Source organism: Salmo salar, chromosome ssa06 (genome assembly GCF_905237065.1).
Source record: "Salmo salar chromosome ssa06, Ssal_v3.1, whole genome shotgun sequence".
NCBI classification, from domain to species: Eukaryota; Metazoa; Chordata; class Actinopteri; order Salmoniformes; family Salmonidae; genus Salmo; species Salmo salar.
Window position 1 is genome coordinate 16,719,432 of NC_059447.1, and position 10,382 is coordinate 16,729,813.

Below are 10,382 nucleotides of genomic sequence, written 5' to 3' on the forward strand. Positions count from 1 at the left end.
ATATCAACCCTGTTCCCTCGTCTCTCACATCTCACACCGCCTGAGAATATCAACCCTGTTCCCTCGTCTCTCACATCCCACACCGCCTGAGAATATCAACCCTGTTCCCTCGTCTCTCACATCTCACACCGCCTGAGAATATCAACCCTGTTCCCTCGTCTCCCACATCTCACACCGCCTGAGAATATCAACCCTGTTCCCTCGTCTCTCACATCTCACACCGCCTGAGAATATCAACCCTGTTCCCTCATCTCTCACATCTCACACCGCCTGAGAATATCAACCCTGTTCCCTCGTCTCTCACATCTCACACCGCCTGAGAATATCAACCCTGTTCCCTCGTCTCCCACATCTCACACCGCCTGAGAATATCAACCCTGATCCCTCGTCTCTCACATCTCACACCGCCTGAGAATATCAACCCTGTTCCCTCGTCTCTCACATCTCACACCGCCTGAGAATATCAACCCTGTTCCCTCGTCTCTCACATCTCACACCGCCTGAGAATATCAACCCTGTTCCCTCGTCTCTCACATCTCACACCGCCTGAGAATATCAACTCTTTTCCCTCGTCTCTCACATCTCACACCGCCTGAGAATATCAACCCTGTTCCCTCGTCTCTCACATCTCACACCGCCTGAGAATATCAACCCTGTTCCCTCGTCTCTCACATCTCACACCGCCTGAGAATATCAACCCTGTTCCCTCGTCTCTCACATCCCACACCACCTGAGAATATCAACCCTGTTCCCTCGTCTCTCACATCTCACACCGCCTGAGAATATCAACCCTGTTCCCTCGTCTCCCATATCTCACACCACCTGAGAATATCAACCCTGTTCCCTCGTCTCCCACATCTCACACCGCCTGAGAATATCAACCCTGTTCCCCCGTCTCTCACATCTCACACCGCCTGAGAATATCAACCCTGTTCCCTCGTCTCTCACATCTCACACCGCCTGAGAATATCAACCCTGTTCCCTCGTCTCCCACATCTCACACCGCCTGAGAATATCAACCCTGTTCCCTCGTCTCTCACATCTCACACCACCTGAGAATATCAACCCTGTTCCCTCGTCTCTCACATCTCACACCGCCTGAGAATATCAACCCTGTTCCCTCGTCTCCCACATCTCACACCGCCTGAGAATATCAACCCTGTTGCCTCGTCTCTCACATCTCACACCGCCTGAGAATATCAACCCTGTTCCCTCGTCTCTCACATCTCACACCACCTGAGAATATCAACCCTGATCCCTCATCTCTCACATCTCACGCCACCTGAGAATATCAAAACATTGTCACTAGTTGCCATGGTAGTAGCAGGCTGAAGGGTTTTGAAAGGACTATTTAATGGTTGTACAGTCTTAGAAAAAAGGATTTCAAAAGGTTATTCGGCTGTCACCATAGGAGAACCCTTTTTGGTTCCAGGTAGAACTGTGGAAAGGGTTCCAGAGTGTGGAAAGGGTTCTGCATGGAACCCAAAAGGGTTCTACCTGGAATCAAAAACGGTTCTTCAAAGGGTTCCCCAATGGGGACAGCCGAATAACTCTTTTAGGTTCTAGATATCACTTTTTTTCTAAGAATGTACTATCGTGTCTCACTTTGACATGAATGTTTATGCAGTATTCATACATGATTTTTGCAGATTTTCAGTATTTTCACATGCTGTGTTTGCTTGGTTTTGAAGCTCTTTGAATCTGCTGGGCTAGGGAGAAAGTGCGAGAGAGATGGCATAATGGGGAGAGGTTTGAGGCTCTGTGATATATGAGCCTTGTAATTAAATCAAAGCCATGGCCTAACACTTCACAGCCAGCGCCTCTTTACTGCAAACACCCCCATTTGGTCTCTAAACCCAGCCTGTTTGCTGATTGGCTGATCAACACCCCCCTCCCTGTATTGATTGGTTTCAGATGTGGCTGTTGGTGTTCTAAAAACTATCAGCACAAATGTTGAGCGCAGATGTTTCATTTTAGCCTATTTATTTGGGACATTCTGAGGAAAATTGACATACGTGAGAAATAAAGTTCCATTGAGACCACAGGAGGTTGGTGGCACCTTAATTGGGGAGGACGGGCTCATAGTAATGGCTGGAGTGGAATGGGTGGAATGTTATTAAATACATCAAACATATGTTTTCCATGCATTTGATGCCATTCCATTTGCTCCTGAGGGAGAAATGTTAACGTTTATTTAACTAGGCAAGTCAGTTAAGAACAAATTCTTATTTACAATGACGTACTGATGAGACTGATCTGTCCAAAGAGACACGGGAGCTACACTGGAGCGAAAATGACTCATCCAGTGTAGAATGCCAATCACTTGGGAAATCTTGTAAAAAATAAAAAGAATAATAAAGGAATCCATGGAAACTGATCTGTTCAACACGATACCAACATCTTCCACTCATAATCTCTCCCTCTCTCTCTCTCTCTCTCTCTCTCTGTCTCTCTCTCTCTGTCTCTCTCTGTCTCTCTCTCTCTCTTTCTCTTTCTCTCTCTCTGTCTCTCTCTCTCTCTGTCTCTCTCTCTCTCTCTCTCTCTCTCTCTCTCTCTCTCTCTCTCTCTCTCTCTTTCTCTCTCTCTCTCTCTCTCTCTCTCTGTCTCTCTCTCTCTCTCTCTCTCTCTCTCTCTCTCTCTCGCCATGCGAGGTAAACGGGGTTAGATTTTCATCAGCCAATACCTCCACTCTCTACCATTTACTGGAGTCTGCTGCGTGCCTAACACTGGGTGGTCTACACTTACTGCAAAGGCCTATACCCTCCCCCCTGCCAGCAAATTGTCTAATTAGCCGTACACTAATAACACATAACATGGGGCCGACTCGTGGCAGTGTACCACCCAGACACCATCTGTTATAATGGCTTGGAATGGCCACAAAATCCTAGGCGTTCTAACGCTAGGATACTAATGCTAGGATGCTAATGCTAGGATGCAAACAGTGGGGCAATAATAAAATAAAATCAAAAGATCTAATCAATAAAATCTATTTGTCACATGCACCAAATACAACAGGTGTAGACCTTACTGTGAAATGCTTGCTTACAAGCCCTTAACCAACAGTGCAGTTTAAGAAGAGTTAAGAAAACATTTACCAAATAAACTAATGTCAAAAATAATAAAAAGTAACACAATAACATAACAATAACGAGGCTATATACAGGGGGTGCCGGTACCGAGTCAATGTGCGGGGGTTAGTCGAGGTAATTTGTACATGTAGGTGGGGGTGAAGTGACTATGCATAGATAATAAACAGCGAGTAGCAGCAGTGAACAAAACAAATGGAGGGGGGGTCAGTGTAAATAGTCCGGTGGTCATTTGATTAATTGTTCAGCAGTCAATAGGTTAGAGACTGGTGCTAAAGATACAGTGTCATGTAAATGTACTGTATGTTGTTTATGCGCTAACGCTAGGGCACTAACACTAGGCATGGATGCTAGCTTCACACAGCCTGGTGCAAAAGACATCGCAAAAGACATCACGTACATCACATGTTGTTTATAGAATGGCGCTGCAATTGATTGCTGCTGTTATATGGGTTGCTGATAAATTATGCTTCTCTGCATTGTTGGGAAGGGCCCGTAAGTAAGCACTTCACTGTCAGTCTAGCATGTGACAAATAAAATTTGATTTGGTTTTATGTCCCAAAGACGGTTGTGTTGTCATGGATTCTACAAAGACTGTAGTAAAGCACTCAGGCCCAGAGCACGGGGGAGAGGGTCTCCCCCTGGGCAATTAAGGGTTGGAGACAGAAAAGCTGGAGGTAGCAGCTGGATGGAAAAGAGTATGTTCTCTCACTCTTACATACCTCTCCCCTCTTTCTCTCCCCCATCTCCCTGTCTCTTCATTCATTTCCCCCATATCTCCGTACCGCTCATCTCCATAGCACTTTACTCTGATACACTAGGTCAGGCTCAGAGTTTAATATCGACTCTATGGTCCCCATTGGGCTGCAGCTGTGAATGCTGCATGAAAGCAGAAATGTACAGAGTACAGCACTCTAGTACCACAGAGACCTCATCAAAGCAATGCACATGAGGCACATATATTAACATTTGGTTCAGTAAACACTATTTAGCATACCACATCAGTTGCTTCTAAATGTCCAAATCTACAACTCTCATTTTCTTTAAAACACTTTGGCTAATGAATATAGCCCTATTTCTTTCAAGCATCATCCAGAAGAACCTAGGCACATCTTAATATTCTAGAATAGCTACCTCTACTAGTCTCCTCTCATTATCTGTACTGATCTGAAGTAATGGGGGCAGGGCCATGTAAAAAAAAACATGTTTACTTAAATGTATTACATTCATAGCTAATTATCTGATGCTCCTGTAGCCAAATATCAACATGTATTTTTATTAAAACACAGGCCTTTATTTTCTGCAAAATCACACTCATCCCACTGTAAGCGAGCTTATAGCCAACGGCTCAAAGAGAGGGCAGAGAGGTAGGCTATCATCTGATCGTAGTGAATCTAAAGGATGTAAATCAGATAGTTAGCTGGCTAGTTATCTATGCTGTTTAAAAATATAACTAGTCTTTAACTGTGATTGGAGTTGATTCCGCTGCTGACATCTTCTCTTATGCCTCCTAACAAACAGTAGAATTGAAGCCTTCCCTGTCCCTGACAGTGAGATGACACATGTAACTCAAAAGGGAGCCACTTCTACAATTCCGTTCTATGTCGGTAGCTTATGACTGCAGACGGAGTGCAGCGCATGCTCTCGTCTGGTGGCAGAGAAGAGGGGAGTGGGAATTCTCCAAGTTAGACAAATTAGAAATGAGCTAGTTTGATGGCAGATTCATTTCAGTAAGAAGAGAGAGAGAGAATAGACTAAAAGGGAAATAAAAATGTAATAATAAAAAAACACCACCAATCTGAAAGGGCACTTTTCTCATAGGAGGGCGGAAGGGCAGGTGCTGGGGACCCGTAGACCTCTCTCTGTGCCTGGGGAAGACAATATCAGGCCTGTCAGGGGATTTACCTCCTTTTCAGTTCTTTCAAGTCAGAGTACATAAAGGGTGAAGAGATGAACAGAGGAAGGCATTTTAGACTACTGAGATGCAGTCAGTCAGTGTGTACCAGTGAGGGAGAATCTATTCCTATTGAGATGCAGTCAGTCAGTGTGTACCAGTGAGGGAGAATCTGTTCCAATTGAGATGCAGTCAGTCCGTGTGTACCAGTGAGGGAGAATCTGTTCCTATTGAGATGCAGTCAGTCAGTGTGTACCAGTGAGGGAGAATCTGTTCCTATTGAGATGCAGTCAGTCAGTGTGTACCAGTGAGGGAGAATCTGTTCCTATTGAGATGCAGTCAGTCAGTGTGTACCAGTGAGGGAGAAACTGTTCCTATTGAGATGCAGTCAGTCAGTGTGTACCTGTGAGAGAGCCTCGGGTCCTACAGAGATGCAGTCAGTCAGTGTGTACCAGTGAGGGAGAATCTGTTCCTATTGAGATGCAGTCAGTCAGTGTGTACCAGTGAGGGAAAATCTGTTCCTATTGAGATGCAGTCAGTCAGTGTGTACCAGTGAGGGATAATCTGTTCCTATTGAGATGCAGTCAGTCAGTGTGTACCAGTGAGGGAGAATCTGTTCCTATTGAGATGCAGTCAGTCAGTGTGTACCAGTGAGGGATAATCTGTTCCTATTGAGATGCAGTCAGTCAGTGTGTACCAGTGAGGGAGAATCTGTTCCTATTGAGATGCAGTCAGTCAGTGTGTACCAGTGAGGTAGAAACTGTTCCTATTGAGATGCAGTCAGTCAGTGTGTACCAGTGAGGGAGAATCTGTTCCTATTGAGATGCAGTCAGTCAGTGTGTACCAGTGAGGGATAATCTGTTCCTATTGAGATGCAGTCAGTCAGTGTGTACCAGTGAGGGAGAATCTGTTCCTATTGAGATGCAGTCAGTCAGTGTGTACCAGTGAGGGAGAAACTGTTCCTATTGAGATGCAGTCAGTCAGTGTGTACCTGTGAGAGAGCCTCGGGTCCTACAGAGATGCAGTCAGTCAGTGTGTACCAGTGAGGGATAATCTGTTCCTATTGAGATGCAGTCAGTCAGTGTGTACCAGTGAGGGAGAATCTGTTCCTATTGAGATGCAGTCAGTCAGTGTGTACCAGTGAGGGATAATCTGTTCCTATTGAGATGCAGTCAGTCAGTGTGTACCAGTGAGGGAGAATCTGTTCCTATTGAGATGCAGTCAGTCAGTGTGTACCAGTGAGGTAGAAACTGTTCCTATTGAGATGCAGTCAGTCAGTGTGTACCAGTGAGGGAGAATCTGTTCCTATTGAGATGCAGTCAGTCAGTGTGTACCAGTGAGGGATAATCTGTTCCTATTGAGATGCAGTCAGTCAGTGTGTACCAGTGAGGGAGAAACTGTTCCTATTGAGATGCAGTCAGTCAGTGTGTACCTGTGAGAGAGCCTCGGGTCCTACAGAGATGCAGTCAGTCAGTGTGTACCAGTGAGGGAGAAACTGTTCCTATTGAGATGCAGTCAGTCAGTGTGTACCTGTGAGAGAGCCTCGGGTCCTACAGAGATGCAGTCAGTCAGTGTGTACCAGTGAGGGAGAAACGGTTCCTATTGAGATGCAGTCAGTCAGTGTGTACCTGTGAGAGAGCCTCGGGTCCTACAGAGATGCAGTCAGTCAGTGTGTACCTGTGAGACAGCATCTGTGCCTGGATAGATAGGGCACACAACTGATTTTTTTGTTGTTGTTTGCAATGGAAAATGAAAACGAACGTTTTTTATTGGACAAGTTCAGTCCATTTTCTTCTGTTTGGTGCATAATGAACATGACCCAGTACTGGAAGGCCCTTAGTGTGATTGTAGGGTGTGTTATACAGTACCTGGAAGAGACTCAAATAGTACAATACCACACTGGGCGTGGACCTCAACCTTTCATATGCTGAATGGAGTGTGTCATTAGGAACATCAAACCATACCGCATATATTAAGCAGCTCCATGGGAGATGAGACAATGCTGACCAGTGTGTCTGTGTGTATTAGTGTGAGTGTGTGTGTGTGTGTTATGGGTTTTCCCTATCTTACATTAAGAACAGCACTACTTCATACTGAACACAATGCTCGTGACAAACCAGCACACTCCTCTCTCCTCTCCTCCACTCTCCCCTTCTTTAGAACAGTTTGTATATTTCTGGATATGAAAGCACTTTCTTCTGATTACTGGTTCAACAGGGCTCCCAGACACCACCCTCTTAAGTGGATACTCTGTGGCTACAAGCAACAGTGGAAGATACACTTTTTAGACACTGAGATTAGTTCCACTTCCTCCTCACCCACAGAGCCTTTTATTGAAGCCCTGAGGAAGCGTTATTACTACACCTGACTCATGTCTCTCTCATCCCCCTTGTTTATGAGAAAGAAGGGAAAGAGCAGCAGAATAACATCATATTCACTATTACACACACACACACACACACACACACACACACACACACACACACACACACACACACACACACACACACACACACACACACAGGAACCATTATCACTCATACTCTCGTCCATCTCATCCCCGTCTTTTGTAAGAAGGAAGGGAACAGCAGAAAAACTCCATATTCTCACTCAGACACTCCTCATCTTGTGATCCAGTGAATACAAAGAGCTCTGCTGTAGGGCCAGATGGCAAAAGTGAAATCAATCAGATCAACATGGTCAGAGAGAGACAGAGGCTGCATCCCGAATGGCACACTATTCCCTGTAGGCTCTGGTCAAAAGGAGTGCGCTAAATAGGGAATAAGGTGCCATTTGGGATGCAAAGAGAGTCAGCTTGTTGCCAAGTCATTCAGCAGATGATGCCCTTGTCCTGGCTGACTTACAACCCCCCTTAATATCAATCACAATAGGAAACACTATCTCCAAATGTGAAACAGACAGACAATTGGATTCCATTTCAGGAATAAGCTATTTATTTTAAAAGGCAATTAGACAATTCTCCAAGTGATTCAAGTGTTTCTGGGCACAATTTTCACATTTCAAAACCACGTTGGTTCAATAAGTGGCAAGAAAAAGTATATGAACCCTCTGGAATTACCTGGATTTCTGCATAAATTTGTCAGAAAATGTGAACTGATCTTCATTTTAGTCACAACAATAGACAAACACAGTGTGCTTAAACTAATAACAAAAAAATATTGTATTTTTCTTGTCTATATTGAATACATCATTTAAACATTCCCAGTGTAGGTTGGAAAAAGTATGTGAACCCCTAGGCTAATGACTTCTCCAAAAGCTAATTGGAGTCAGGAGTCAGCTAACCTGGAGTCCAATCAATGAGACGAGATTGGAGATGTTGGTTAGAGCTGCCCTGCCCTATAAAAACACTCACAAAATGTGCGTTTGCTATTCACAAGAAGCATTGCCTGATGTGAACCATGCCTCGAACAAAAGAGATCTCAGAAGACCTAAGATTAAGAATTGTTGACTTGCATTAAGCTGGAAAGGGTTACAAAAGTATCTCTAAAAGCCTTGATGCTCATCAGTCCACAGTAAGACAAATTGTCTATAAATGGAGAAAGTTCAGCACTGTTGCCACTCTCCCTAGGAGTGGCCATCCTGCGAAGATGACTGCAAGAGCACAGTGTAGAATGCTCAATGAGGTTAAGAAGAATCCTAGAGTGTCAGCTAAAGACTTACAGAAATCTCTGGAACATGCTAACGTCTCTGTTAACAAGTCTACGATACGTTAAACACTGCTGTCCAAAAAAATCATTGTTGCACGTCTGAAGTTCGCAAAAGAGCACCTGGATGTTCCACAGCACTTCTGGCAAAATATTCTGTGGACAGATTAAACTAAAGTTGACTTGTTTGGAAGGAACACACAACACTATGTGTGGAGAAAAAAAGGCGCAGCACACCAACATCAAAACCTCATCCCAACTGTAAAGTATGGTGGAGGGAGCATCATGGTTTGGGGCTGCTTTGCTGCCTCAGGGCCTGGACAGCTTGCTATCATCGATGGAAAAATGAATTCCCAAGTGTTTCAAGACATTTTGCAGGAGAATGTTAGGCTATCTGTCTGGCAATTGAAGCTCAACAGAAGTTGGGTGATGCAACAGGATAACAACCCAAAACACAGAAGTAAATCAACAACAGAATGGCTTCAACAGAAGAAAATACGCCTTCTGGAGTGGCCCAGTCAGAGTCCTGACCTCAACCCGATTGAGATGCTGTGGCATGACCTGGAGAGCGGTTTTCACCAGACATGTTAAGAATATTGTTGAACTGAAACAGTTTTGTTAAGATGAATGGTCCAAAATTCCTCCTGACCGCTGTGCAGGTCTGATCCGCAACTACAGAAAAGTTTGGTTGAGGTTATTGCTGCCAAAGGAGGGTCAACCAGTTATTACATCCAAGGGTTCACATACTTTTTCCGCCCTACACTGTGAATGTTTACACGGTGTGTTCAATAAAGACATGAAAATGTATAATTGTTTGTGTGTTATTAGTTTAAGCAGACTGCGTTTGTCTATTGTTGTGACTAAGATGACGATCAGATCAAATTTTATGACCAATTTATGCAGAAATCCAGGTAATTCCAAAGGGTTCACATATTTTTTCTTGCCACTGTAACTTCATTGAAATTATGCGAAAACAACATTGATTCAACCAGTGTCTGTCAATTAAATGGAAGAAAGAATGGTGGGGATTTTCAGGAAAACAGCAATTTAGAAGTCTGTGGTTATCTAATGTGAACGGTGAGGGGAGAAGAGGCAGGTCTTGGTTTGACACACACAGCCATGGCCTATCTTTTATCTGCAGTGTCTCAGATACAACCCCCCCCCCCCCGGAATGTCCGCTTACTGGCTTACACTCTGTAGGATGGCAAGGACAATGTCCAAAGAGTGCCAGCAGCACAAATGACGCAAGTAAGAACTCTACAGACAGCTATATTGGTCCTCTAATACAGGACTAGTAAAGGTGCAGTGCACTACTTTTGTGAGAGAAAAAAATTTGCATAAAATATATATTTATATATTCTGATTTTACAGGGGGTCCCACAGCACCCACAGCAACCCTACTCTATGTAAATTGGGTGCTATTTAGGTCCCACTTGACTCTTCCCCTGGTCAAAAAAATATTAGAGGAAAGGACATGGTAGTTTAATCTGTTACACAATCATTATTGTTCCACACTGTTTCATACCAGGGTTCAAATACTATTACAAATATTTTGAACACTTAGCTTTTTTTTCTTCTTTTTTTTGCCTGCCAAGAGTTTTGAATTTTGGAGGTCTTTCTATTGGTTCCATTGTGCCAGGCAAGCTTCATCAGGCCCTAGAGTATTTTAAATGACTTCCAATAGTATTTGAACCCACCCAGGTCTGCACAATAATCTATGCTCCTGGGAGTGCAGCA